This window comes from Vipera ursinii, assembly GCF_947247035.1.
Source record: "Vipera ursinii genome assembly, chromosome: 3".
Classification (NCBI taxonomy): Eukaryota; Metazoa; Chordata; class Lepidosauria; order Squamata; family Viperidae; genus Vipera; species Vipera ursinii.
The window spans coordinates 102,981,214-102,994,020 of NC_139516.1; positions in this window are offsets into that span (position 1 = coordinate 102,981,214).

A 12,807-nucleotide genomic window follows, 5' to 3' on the forward strand; every position below is an offset into this window, starting at 1 on the left:
ACTGCTTTTAGCAAGAAAAGTGCCCTTTGCAGATAGAGCTCAAATTCGAAAAACAAACACATATTCATGTTCCCCCGGCTCACCGAAGACCAAAAAACCATGAGTTTTACAGATCTGATGTCTCCTTGCGGAGATAGCCCATGTTATATCTTGCATTTGTTAGGAAAAACTGCTTTTAGCAAGAAAAGTGCCCTTTGCAGATAGAGCTTAAATTCGAAAAACAAACACATATTCACGTTCTCCGGGCTCACCGAAGACCAAAAAACCATGAGTTATGCAGATCTGATGTCTCCTTGCGGAGATAGCCCATGTTATATCTTGCATTTGTTAGGAAAAACTGCTTTTAGCAAGAAAAGTGCCCTTTGCAGATAGAGCTCAAATTCGAAAAACAAACACCTATTCATGTTCCCCAACCTCCCCGAAGACCAAAAAACCATGCGTTTTGCAGTTCTGATGTCTCCTTGCGGAGATAGCCCATGTTATATCTTGCATTTGTTAGGAAAAACTGCTTTTAGCAAGAAAAGTGCCCTTTGCAGATAGAGCTTAAATTCGAAAAACAAACACATATTCACGTTCTCCGGGCTCACCGAAGACCAAAAAACCATGAGATATGCAGATCTGATGTCTCCTTGTGGAGATAGCCCATGTTATATCTTGCATTTGTTAGGAAAAACTGCTTTTAGCAAGAAAAGTGCCCTTTGCAGATAGAGCTCAAATTCGAAAAACAAACACATATTCACGTTCCCCCGGCTCACCGAAGACCAAAAAACCATGAGTTATGCAGATCTGATGTCTCCTTGCGGAGATAGCCCATGTTATATCTTGCATTTGTTAGGAAAAACTGCTTTTAGCAAGAAAAGTGCCCTTTGCAGATAGAGCTCAAATTCGAAAAACAAACACGTATTCTTGTTCCCCAACCTCCCCGAAGACCAAAAAACCATGCGTTTTGCAGTTCTGATGTCTCCTTGCGGAGATAGCCCATGTTATATCTTGCATTTGTTAGGAAAAACTGCTTTTAGCAAGAAAAGTGCCCTTTGCAGATAGAGATCAAATTCGAAAAACAAACACGTATTCATGTTCCCCAACCTCCCCGAAGACCAAAAAACCATGAGTTTTACAGATCTGATGTCTCCTTGCGGAGATAGCCCATGTTATATCTTGCATTTGTTAGGAAAAACTGCTTTTAGCAAGAAAAGTGCCCTTTGCAGATAGAGCTCAAATTCGAAAAACAAACACATATTCACGTTCCCCCGGCTCACCGAAGACCAAAAAACCATGAGTTATGCAGATCTGATGTCTCCTTGCGGAGATAGCCCATGTTATATCTTGCATTTGTTAGGAAAAACTGCTTTTAGCAAGAAAAGTGCCCTTTGCAGATAGAGCTCAAATTCGAAAAACAAACACGTATTCATGTTCCCCAACCTCCCCGAAGACCAAAAAACCATGCGTTTTGCAGTTCTGATGTCTCCTTGCAGAGATAGCCCATGTTATATCTTGCATTTGTTAGGAAAAACTGCTTTTAGCAAGAAAAGTGCCCTTTGCAGATAGAGCTCAAATTCGAAAAACAAACACGTATTCATGTTCCCCAACCTCCCCGAAGACCAAAAAACCATGCGTTTTGCAGTTCTGATGTCTCCTTGCGGAGATAGCCCATGTTATATGTTGCATTTGTTAGGAAAAACTGCTTTTAGCAAGAAAAGTGCCCTTTGCAGATAGAGCTTAAATTCGAAAAACAAACACATATTCACGTTCTCCGGGCTCACCGAAGACCAAAAAACCATGAGATATGCAGATCTGATGTCTCCTTGCGGAGATAGCCCATGTTATATCTTGCATTTGTTAGGAAAAACTGCTTTTAGCAAGAAAAGTGCCCTTTGCAGATAGAGCTCAAATTCGAAAAACAAACACATATTCATGTTCCCCCGGCTCACCGAAGACCAAAAAACCATGCGTTTTGCAGTTCTGATGTCTCCTTGCGGAGATAGCCCATGTTATATCTTGCATTTGTTAGGAAAAACTGCTTTTAGCAAGAAAAGTGCCCTTTGCAGATAGAGCTCAAATTCGAAAAACAAACACATATTTATGTTCCCCCAGCTCACCGAAGACCAAAAAACCATGCGTTTTGCAGTTCTGATGTCTCCTTGCGGAGATAGCCCATGTTATATCTTGCATTTGTTAGGAAAAACTGCTTTTAGCAAGAAAAGTGCCCTTTGCAGATAGAGCTCAAATTCGAAAAACAAACACATATTCATGTTCCCCCGGCTCACCGAAGACCAAAAAACCATGAGTTTTACAGATCTGATGTCTCCTTGCGGAGATAGCCCATGTTATATCTTGCATTTGTTAGGAAAAACTGCTTTTAGCAAGAAAAGTGCCCTTTGCAGATAGAGCTTAAATTCGAAAAACAAACACATATTCACGTTCTCCGGGCTCACCGAAGACCAAAAAACCATGAGTTATGCAGATCTGATGTCTCCTTGCGGAGATAGCCCATGTTATATCTTGCATTTGTTAGGAAAAACTGCTTTTAGCAAGAAAAGTGCCCTTTGCAGATAGAGCTCAAATTCGAAAAACAAACACCTATTCATGTTCCCCAACCTCCCCGAAGACCAAAAAACCATGCGTTTTGCAGTTCTGATGTCTCCTTGCGGAGATAGCCCATGTTATATCTTGCATTTGTTAGGAAAAACTGCTTTTAGCAAGAAAAGTGCCCTTTGCAGATAGAGCTCAAATTCGAAAAACAAACACGTATTCATGTTCCCCAACCTCCCCGAAGACCAAAAAACCATGAGTTTTACAGATCTGATGTCTCCTTGCGGAGATAGCCCATGTTATATCTTGCATTTGTTAGGAAAAACTGCTTTTAGCAAGAAAAGTGCCCTTTGCAGATAGAGCTCAAATTCGAAAAACAAACACATATTCACGTTCCCCCGGCTCACCGAAGACCAAAAAACCATGAGTTATGCAGATCTGATGTCTCCTTGCGGAGATAGCCCATGTTATATCTTGCATTTGTTAGGAAAAACTGCTTTTAGCAAGAAAAGTGCCCTTTGCAGATAGAGCTCAAATTCGAAAAACAAACACGTATTCATGTTCCCCAACCTCCCCGAAGACCAAAAAACCATGCGTTTTGCAGTTCTGATGTCTCCTTGCGGAGATAGCCCATGTTATATCTTGCATTTGTTAGGAAAAACTGCTTTTAGCAAGAAAAGTGCCCTTTGCAGATAGAGCTCAAATTCGAAAAACAAACACATATTTATGTTCCCCCAGCTCACCGAAGACCAAAAAACCATGCGTTTTGCAGTTCTGATGTCTCCTTGCGGAGATAGCCCATGTTATATCTTGCATTTGTTAGGAAAAACTGCTTTTAGCAAGAAAAGTGCCCTTTGCAGATAGAGCTCAAATTCGAAAAACAAACACATATTCATGTTCCCCCGGCTCACCGAAGACCAAAAAACCATGAGTTTTACAGATCTGATGTCTCCTTGCGGAGATAGCCCATGTTATATCTTGCATTTGTTAGGAAAAACTGCTTTTAGCAAGAAAAGTGCCCTTTGCAGATAGAGCTTAAATTCGAAAAACAAACACATATTCACGTTCTCCGGGCTCACCGAAGACCAAAAAACCATGAGTTATGCAGATCTGATGTCTCCTTGCGGAGATAGCCCATGTTATATCTTGCATTTGTTAGGAAAAACTGCTTTTAGCAAGAAAAGTGCCCTTTGCAGATAGAGCTCAAATTCGAAAAACAAACACCTATTCATGTTCCCCAACCTCCCCGAAGACCAAAAAACCATGCGTTTTGCAGTTCTGATGTCTCCTTGCGGAGATAGCCCATGTTATATCTTGCATTTGTTAGGAAAAACTGCTTTTAGCAAGAAAAGTGCCCTTTGCAGATAGAGCTCAAATTCGAAAAACAAACACGTATTCATGTTCCCCAACCTCCCCGAAGACCAAAAAACCATGAGTTTTACAGATCTGATGTCTCCTTGCGGAGATAGCCCATGTTATATCTTGCATTTGTTAGGAAAAACTGCTTTTAGCAAGAAAAGTGCCCTTTGCAGATAGAGCTCAAATTCGAAAAACAAACACATATTCACGTTCCCCCGGCTCACCGAAGACCAAAAAACCATGAGTTATGCAGATCTGATGTCTCCTTGCGGAGATAGCCCATGTTATATCTTGCATTTGTTAGGAAAAACTGCTTTTAGCAAGAAAAGTGCCCTTTGCAGATAGAGCTCAAATTCGAAAAACAAACACGTATTCATGTTCCCCAACCTCCCCGAAGACCAAAAAACCATGCGTTTTGCAGTTCTGATGTCTCCTTGCAGAGATAGCCCATGTTATATCTTGCATTTGTTAGGAAAAACTGCTTTTAGCAAGAAAAGTGCCCTTTGCAGATAGAGCTCAAATTCGAAAAACAAACACGTATTCATGTTCCCCAACCTCCCCGAAGACCAAAAAACCATGCGTTTTGCAGTTCTGATGTCTCCTTGCGGAGATAGCCCATGTTATATGTTGCATTTGTTAGGAAAAACTGCTTTTAGCAAGAAAAGTGCCCTTTGCAGATAGAGCTTAAATTCGAAAAACAAACACATATTCACGTTCTCCGGGCTCACCGAAGACCAAAAAACCATGAGATATGCAGATCTGATGTCTCCTTGCGGAGATAGCCCATGTTATATCTTGCATTTGTTAGGAAAAACTGCTTTTAGCAAGAAAAGTGCCCTTTGCAGATAGAGCTCAAATTCGAAAAACAAACACATATTCATGTTCCCCCGGCTCACCGAAGACCAAAAAACCATGCGTTTTGCAGTTCTGATGTCTCCTTGCGGAGATAGCCCATGTTATATCTTGCATTTGTTAGGAAAAACTGCTTTTAGCAAGAAAAGTGCCCTTTGCAGATAGAGCTCAAATTCGAAAAACAAACACATATTTATGTTCCCCCAGCTCACCGAAGACCAAAAAACCATGCGTTTTGCAGTTCTGATGTCTCCTTGCGGAGATAGCCCATGTTATATCTTGCATTTGTTAGGAAAAACTGCTTTTAGCAAGAAAAGTGCCCTTTGCAGATAGAGCTCAAATTCGAAAAACAAACACATATTCATGTTCCCCCGGCTCACCGAAGACCAAAAAACCATGAGTTTTACAGATCTGATGTCTCCTTGCGGAGATAGCCCATGTTATATCTTGCATTTGTTAGGAAAAACTGCTTTTAGCAAGAAAAGTGCCCTTTGCAGATAGAGCTTAAATTCGAAAAACAAACACATATTCACGTTCTCCGGGCTCACCGAAGACCAAAAAACCATGAGTTATGCAGATCTGATGTCTCCTTGCGGAGATAGCCCATGTTATATCTTGCATTTGTTAGGAAAAACTGCTTTTAGCAAGAAAAGTGCCCTTTGCAGATAGAGCTCAAATTCGAAAAACAAACACCTATTCATGTTCCCCAACCTCCCCGAAGACCAAAAAACCATGCGTTTTGCAGTTCTGATGTCTCCTTGCGGAGATAGCCCATGTTATATCTTGCATTTGTTAGGAAAAACTGCTTTTAGCAAGAAAAGTGCCCTTTGCAGATAGAGCTCAAATTCGAAAAACAAACACGTATTCATGTTCCCCAACCTCCCCGAAGACCAAAAAACCATGAGTTTTACAGATCTGATGTCTCCTTGCGGAGATAGCCCATGTTATATCTTGCATTTGTTAGGAAAAACTGCTTTTAGCAAGAAAAGTGCCCTTTGCAGATAGAGCTCAAATTCGAAAAACAAACACATATTCACGTTCCCCCGGCTCACCGAAGACCAAAAAACCATGAGTTATGCAGATCTGATGTCTCCTTGCGGAGATAGCCCATGTTATATCTTGCATTTGTTAGGAAAAACTGCTTTTAGCAAGAAAAGTGCCCTTTGCAGATAGAGCTCAAATTCGAAAAACAAACACGTATTCATGTTCCCCAACCTCCCCGAAGACCAAAAAACCATGCGTTTTGCAGTTCTGATGTCTCCTTGCGGAGATAGCCCATGTTATATCTTGCATTTGTTAGGAAAAACTGCTTTTAGCAAGAAAAGTGCCCTTTGCAGATAGAGCTCAAATTCGAAAAACAAACACATATTTATGTTCCCCCAGCTCACCGAAGACCAAAAAACCATGCGTTTTGCAGTTCTGATGTCTCCTTGCGGAGATAGCCCATGTTATATCTTGCATTTGTTAGGAAAAACTGCTTTTAGCAAGAAAAGTGCCCTTTGCAGATAGAGCTCAAATTCGAAAAACAAACACATATTCATGTTCCCCCGGCTCACCGAAGACCAAAAAACCATGAGTTTTACAGATCTGATGTCTCCTTGCGGAGATAGCCCATGTTATATCTTGCATTTGTTAGGAAAAACTGCTTTTAGCAAGAAAAGTGCCCTTTGCAGATAGAGCTTAAATTCGAAAAACAAACACATATTCACGTTCTCCGGGCTCACCGAAGACCAAAAAACCATGAGTTATGCAGATCTGATGTCTCCTTGCGGAGATAGCCCATGTTATATCTTGCATTTGTTAGGAAAAACTGCTTTTAGCAAGAAAAGTGCCCTTTGCAGATAGAGCTCAAATTCGAAAAACAAACACCTATTCATGTTCCCCAACCTCCCCGAAGACCAAAAAACCATGCGTTTTGCAGTTCTGATGTCTCCTTGCGGAGATAGCCCATGTTATATCTTGCATTTGTTAGGAAAAACTGCTTTTAGCAAGAAAAGTGCCCTTTGCAGATAGAGCTCAAATTCGAAAAACAAACACGTATTCATGTTCCCCAACCTCCCCGAAGACCAAAAAACCATGAGTTTTACAGATCTGATGTCTCCTTGCGGAGATAGCCCATGTTATATCTTGCATTTGTTAGGAAAAACTGCTTTTAGCAAGAAAAGTGCCCTTTGCAGATAGAGCTCAAATTCGAAAAACAAACACATATTCACGTTCCCCCGGCTCACCGAAGACCAAAAAACCATGAGTTATGCAGATCTGATGTCTCCTTGCGGAGATAGCCCATGTTATATCTTGCATTTGTTAGGAAAAACTGCTTTTAGCAAGAAAAGTGCCCTTTGCAGATAGAGCTCAAATTCGAAAAACAAACACGTATTCATGTTCCCCAACCTCCCCGAAGACCAAAAAACCATGCGTTTTGCAGTTCTGATGTCTCCTTGCAGAGATAGCCCATGTTATATCTTGCATTTGTTAGGAAAAACTGCTTTTAGCAAGAAAAGTGCCCTTTGCAGATAGAGCTCAAATTCGAAAAACAAACACGTATTCATGTTCCCCAACCTCCCCGAAGACCAAAAAACCATGCGTTTTGCAGTTCTGATGTCTCCTTGCGGAGATAGCCCATGTTATATCTTGCATTTGTTAGGAAAAACTGCTTTTAGCAAGAAAAGTGCCCTTTGCAGATAGAGCTTAAATTCGAAAAACAAACACCTATTCACGTTCTCCGGGCTCACCGAAGACCAAAAAACCATGAGATATGCAGATCTGATGTCTCCTTGCGGAGATAGCCCATGTTATATCTTGCATTTGTTAGGAAAAACTGCTTTTAGCAAGAAAAGTGCCCTTTGCAGATAGAGCTCAAATTCGAAAAACAAACACATATTCATGTTCCCCCGGCTCACCAAAGACCAAAAAACCATGCGTTTTGCAGTTCTGATGTCTCCTTGTGGAGATAACCCATGTTATATCTTGCATTTGTTAGGAAAAACTGCTTTTAGCAAGAAAAGTGCCCTTTGCAGATAGAGCTCAAATTCGAAAAACAAACACATATTCATGTTCCCCCGGCTCACCGAAGACCAAAAAACCATGAGTTTTACAGATCTGATGTCTCCTTGTGGAGATAGCCCATGTAATATCTTGCATTTGTTAGGAAAAACTGCTTTTAGCAAGAAAAGTGCCCTTTGCAGATAGAGCTCAAATTCGAAAAACAAACACATATTCACGTTCCCCTGGCTCACCGAAGACCAAAAAACCATGAGTTATGCAGATCTGATGTCTCCTTGCGGAGATAGCCCATGTTATATCTTGCATTTGTTAGGAAAAACTGCTTTTAGCAAGAAAAGTGCCCTTTGCAGATAGAGCTCAAATTCGAAAAACAAACACATATTCATGTTCCCCCGGCTCACCGAAGACCAAAAAACCATGAGTTTTACAGATCTGATGTCTCCTTGCGGAGATAGCCCATGTTATATCTTGCATTTGTTAGGAAAAACTGCTTTTAGCAAGAAAAGTGCCCTTTGCAGATAGAGCTTAAATTCGAAAAACAAACACATATTCACGTTCTCCGGGCTCACCGAAGACCAAAAAACCATGAGTTATGCAGATCTGATGTCTCCTTGCGGAGATAGCCCATGTTATATCTTGCATTTGTTAGGAAAAACTGCTTTTAGCAAGAAAAGTGCCCTTTGCAGATAGAGCTCAAATTCGAAAAACAAACACCTATTCATGTTCCCCAACCTCCCCGAAGACCAAAAAACCATGCGTTTTGCAGTTCTGATGTCTCCTTGCGGAGATAGCCCATGTTATATCTTGCATTTGTTAGGAAAAACTGCTTTTAGCAAGAAAAGTGCCCTTTGCAGATAGAGCTTAAATTCGAAAAACAAACACATATTCACGTTCTCCGGGCTCACCGAAGACCAAAAAACCATGAGATATGCAGATCTGATGTCTCCTTGTGGAGATAGCCCATGTTATATCTTGCATTTGTTAGGAAAAACTGCTTTTAGCAAGAAAAGTGCCCTTTGCAGATAGAGCTCAAATTCGAAAAACAAACACATATTCACGTTCCCCCGGCTCACCGAAGACCAAAAAACCATGAGTTATGCAGATCTGATGTCTCCTTGCGGAGATAGCCCATGTTATATCTTGCATTTGTTAGGAAAAACTGCTTTTAGCAAGAAAAGTGCCCTTTGCAGATAGAGCTCAAATTCGAAAAACAAACACGTATTCTTGTTCCCCAACCTCCCCGAAGACCAAAAAACCATGCGTTTTGCAGTTCTGATGTCTCCTTGCGGAGATAGCCCATGTTATATCTTGCATTTGTTAGGAAAAACTGCTTTTAGCAAGAAAAGTGCCCTTTGCAGATAGAGATCAAATTCGAAAAACAAACACGTATTCATGTTCCCCAACCTCCCCGAAGACCAAAAAACCATGAGTTTTACAGATCTGATGTCTCCTTGCGGAGATAGCCCATGTTATATCTTGCATTTGTTAGGAAAAACTGCTTTTAGCAAGAAAAGTGCCCTTTGCAGATAGAGCTCAAATTCGAAAAACAAACACATATTCACGTTCCCCCGGCTCACCGAAGACCAAAAAACCATGAGTTATGCAGATCTGATGTCTCCTTGCGGAGATAGCCCATGTTATATCTTGCATTTGTTAGGAAAAACTGCTTTTAGCAAGAAAAGTGCCCTTTGCAGATAGAGCTCAAATTCGAAAAACAAACACGTATTCATGTTCCCCAACCTCCCCGAAGACCAAAAAACCATGCGTTTTGCAGTTCTGATGTCTCCTTGCAGAGATAGCCCATGTTATATCTTGCATTTGTTAGGAAAAACTGCTTTTAGCAAGAAAAGTGCCCTTTGCAGATAGAGCTCAAATTCGAAAAACAAACACGTATTCATGTTCCCCAACCTCCCCGAAGACCAAAAAACCATGCGTTTTGCAGTTCTGATGTCTCCTTGCGGAGATAGCCCATGTTATATGTTGCATTTGTTAGGAAAAACTGCTTTTAGCAAGAAAAGTGCCCTTTGCAGATAGAGCTTAAATTCGAAAAACAAACACATATTCACGTTCTCCGGGCTCACCGAAGACCAAAAAACCATGAGATATGCAGATCTGATGTCTCCTTGCGGAGATAGCCCATGTTATATCTTGCATTTGTTAGGAAAAACTGCTTTTAGCAAGAAAAGTGCCCTTTGCAGATAGAGCTCAAATTCGAAAAACAAACACATATTCATGTTCCCCCGGCTCACCGAAGACCAAAAAACCATGCGTTTTGCAGTTCTGATGTCTCCTTGCGGAGATAGCCCATGTTATATCTTGCATTTGTTAGGAAAAACTGCTTTTAGCAAGAAAAGTGCCCTTTGCAGATAGAGCTCAAATTCAAAAAACAAACACATATTTATGTTCCCCCAGCTCACCGAAGACCAAAAAACCATGCGTTTTGCAGTTCTGATGTCTCCTTGCGGAGATAGCCCATGTTATATCTTGCATTTGTTAGGAAAAACTGCTTTTAGCAAGAAAAGTGCCCTTTGCAGATAGAGCTCAAATTCGAAAAACAAACACATATTCATGTTCCCCCGGCTCACCGAAGACCAAAAAACCATGAGTTTTACAGATCTGATGTCTCCTTGCGGAGATAGCCCATGTTATATCTTGCATTTGTTAGGAAAAACTGCTTTTAGCAAGAAAAGTGCCCTTTGCAGATAGAGCTTAAATTCGAAAAACAAACACATATTCACGTTCTCCGGGCTCACCGAAGACCAAAAAACCATGAGTTATGCAGATCTGATGTCTCCTTGCGGAGATAGCCCATGTTATATCTTGCATTTGTTAGGAAAAACTGCTTTTAGCAAGAAAAGTGCCCTTTGCAGATAGAGCTCAAATTCGAAAAACAAACACCTATTCATGTTCCCCAACCTCCCCGAAGACCAAAAAACCATGCGTTTTGCAGTTCTGATGTCTCCTTGCGGAGATAGCCCATGTTATATCTTGCATTTGTTAGGAAAAACTGCTTTTAGCAAGAAAAGTGCCCTTTGCAGATAGAGCTCAAATTCGAAAAACAAACACGTATTCATGTTCCCCAACCTCCCCGAAGACCAAAAAACCATGAGTTTTACAGATCTGATGTCTCCTTGCGGAGATAGCCCATGTTATATCTTGCATTTGTTAGGAAAAACTGCTTTTAGCAAGAAAAGTGCCCTTTGCAGATAGAGCTCAAATTCGAAAAACAAACACATATTCACGTTCCCCCGGCTCACCGAAGACCAAAAAACCATGAGTTATGCAGATCTGATGTCTCCTTGCGGAGATAGCCCATGTTATATCTTGCATTTGTTAGGAAAAACTGCTTTTAGCAAGAAAAGTGCCCTTTGCAGATAGAGCTCAAATTCGAAAAACAAACACGTATTCATGTTCCCCAACCTCCCCGAAGACCAAAAAACCATGCGTTTTGCAGTTCTGATGTCTCCTTGCAGAGATAGCCCATGTTATATCTTGCATTTGTTAGGAAAAACTGCTTTTAGCAAGAAAAGTGCCCTTTGCAGATAGAGCTCAAATTCGAAAAACAAACACGTATTCATGTTCCCCAACCTCCCCGAAGACCAAAAAACCATGCGTTTTGCAGTTCTGATGTCTCCTTGCGGAGATAGCCCATGTTATATCTTGCATTTGTTAGGAAAAACTGCTTTTAGCAAGAAAAGTGCCCTTTGCAGATAGAGCTTAAATTCGAAAAACAAACACCTATTCACGTTCTCCGGGCTCACCGAAGACCAAAAAACCATGAGATATGCAGATCTGATGTCTCCTTGCGGAGATAGCCCATGTTATATCTTGCATTTGTTAGGAAAAACTGCTTTTAGCAAGAAAAGTGCCCTTTGCAGATAGAGCTCAAATTCGAAAAACAAACACATATTCATGTTCCCCCGGCTCACCAAAGACCAAAAAACCATGCGTTTTGCAGTTCTGATGTCTCCTTGTGGAGATAACCCATGTTATATCTTGCATTTGTTAGGAAAAACTGCTTTTAGCAAGAAAAGTGCCCTTTGCAGATAGAGCTCAAATTCGAAAAACAAACACATATTCATGTTCCCCCGGCTCACCGAAGACCAAAAAACCATGAGTTTTACAGATCTGATGTCTCCTTGTGGAGATAGCCCATGTAATATCTTGCATTTGTTAGGAAAAACTGCTTTTAGCAAGAAAAGTGCCCTTTGCAGATAGAGCTCAAATTCGAAAAACAAACACATATTCACGTTCCCCTGGCTCACCGAAGACCAAAAAACCATGAGTTATGCAGATCTGATGTCTCCTTGCGGAGATAGCCCATGTTATATCTTGCATTTGTTAGGAAAAACTGCTTTTAGCAAGAAAAGTGCCCTTTGCAGATAGAGCTCAAATTCGAAAAACAAACACCTATTCATGTTCCCCAAAATCCCCGAAGACCAAAAAACCATGCGTTTTGCAGTTCTGATGTCTCCTTGCGGAGATAGCCCATGTTATATCTTGCATTTGTTAGGAAAAACTGCTTTTAGCAAGAAAAGTGCCCTTTGCAGATAGAGCTCAAATTCGAAAAACAAACACGTATTCATGTTCCCCAACCTCCCCGAAGACCAAAAAACCATGAGTTTTACAGATCTGATGTCTCCTTGCGGAGATAGCCCATGTTATATCTTGCATTTGTTAGGAAAAACTGCTTTTAGCAAGAAAAGTGCCCTTTGCAGATAGAGCTCAAATTCGAAAAACAAACACATATTCACGTTCCCCCGGCTCACCGAAGACCAAAAAACCATGAGTTATGCAGATCTGATGTCTCCTTGCGGAGATAGCCCATGTTATATCTTGCATTTGTTAGGAAAAACTGCTTTTAGCAAGAAAAGTGCCCTTTGCAGATAGAGCTCAAATTCGAAAAACAAACACGTATTCATGTTCCCCAACCTCCCCGAAGACCAAAAAACCATGCGTTTTGCAGTTCTGATGTCTCCTTGCGGAGATAGCCCATGTTATATCTTGCATTTGTTAGGAAAAACTGCTTTTAGCAAGAAAAGTGCCCTTTGCAGATAGAGC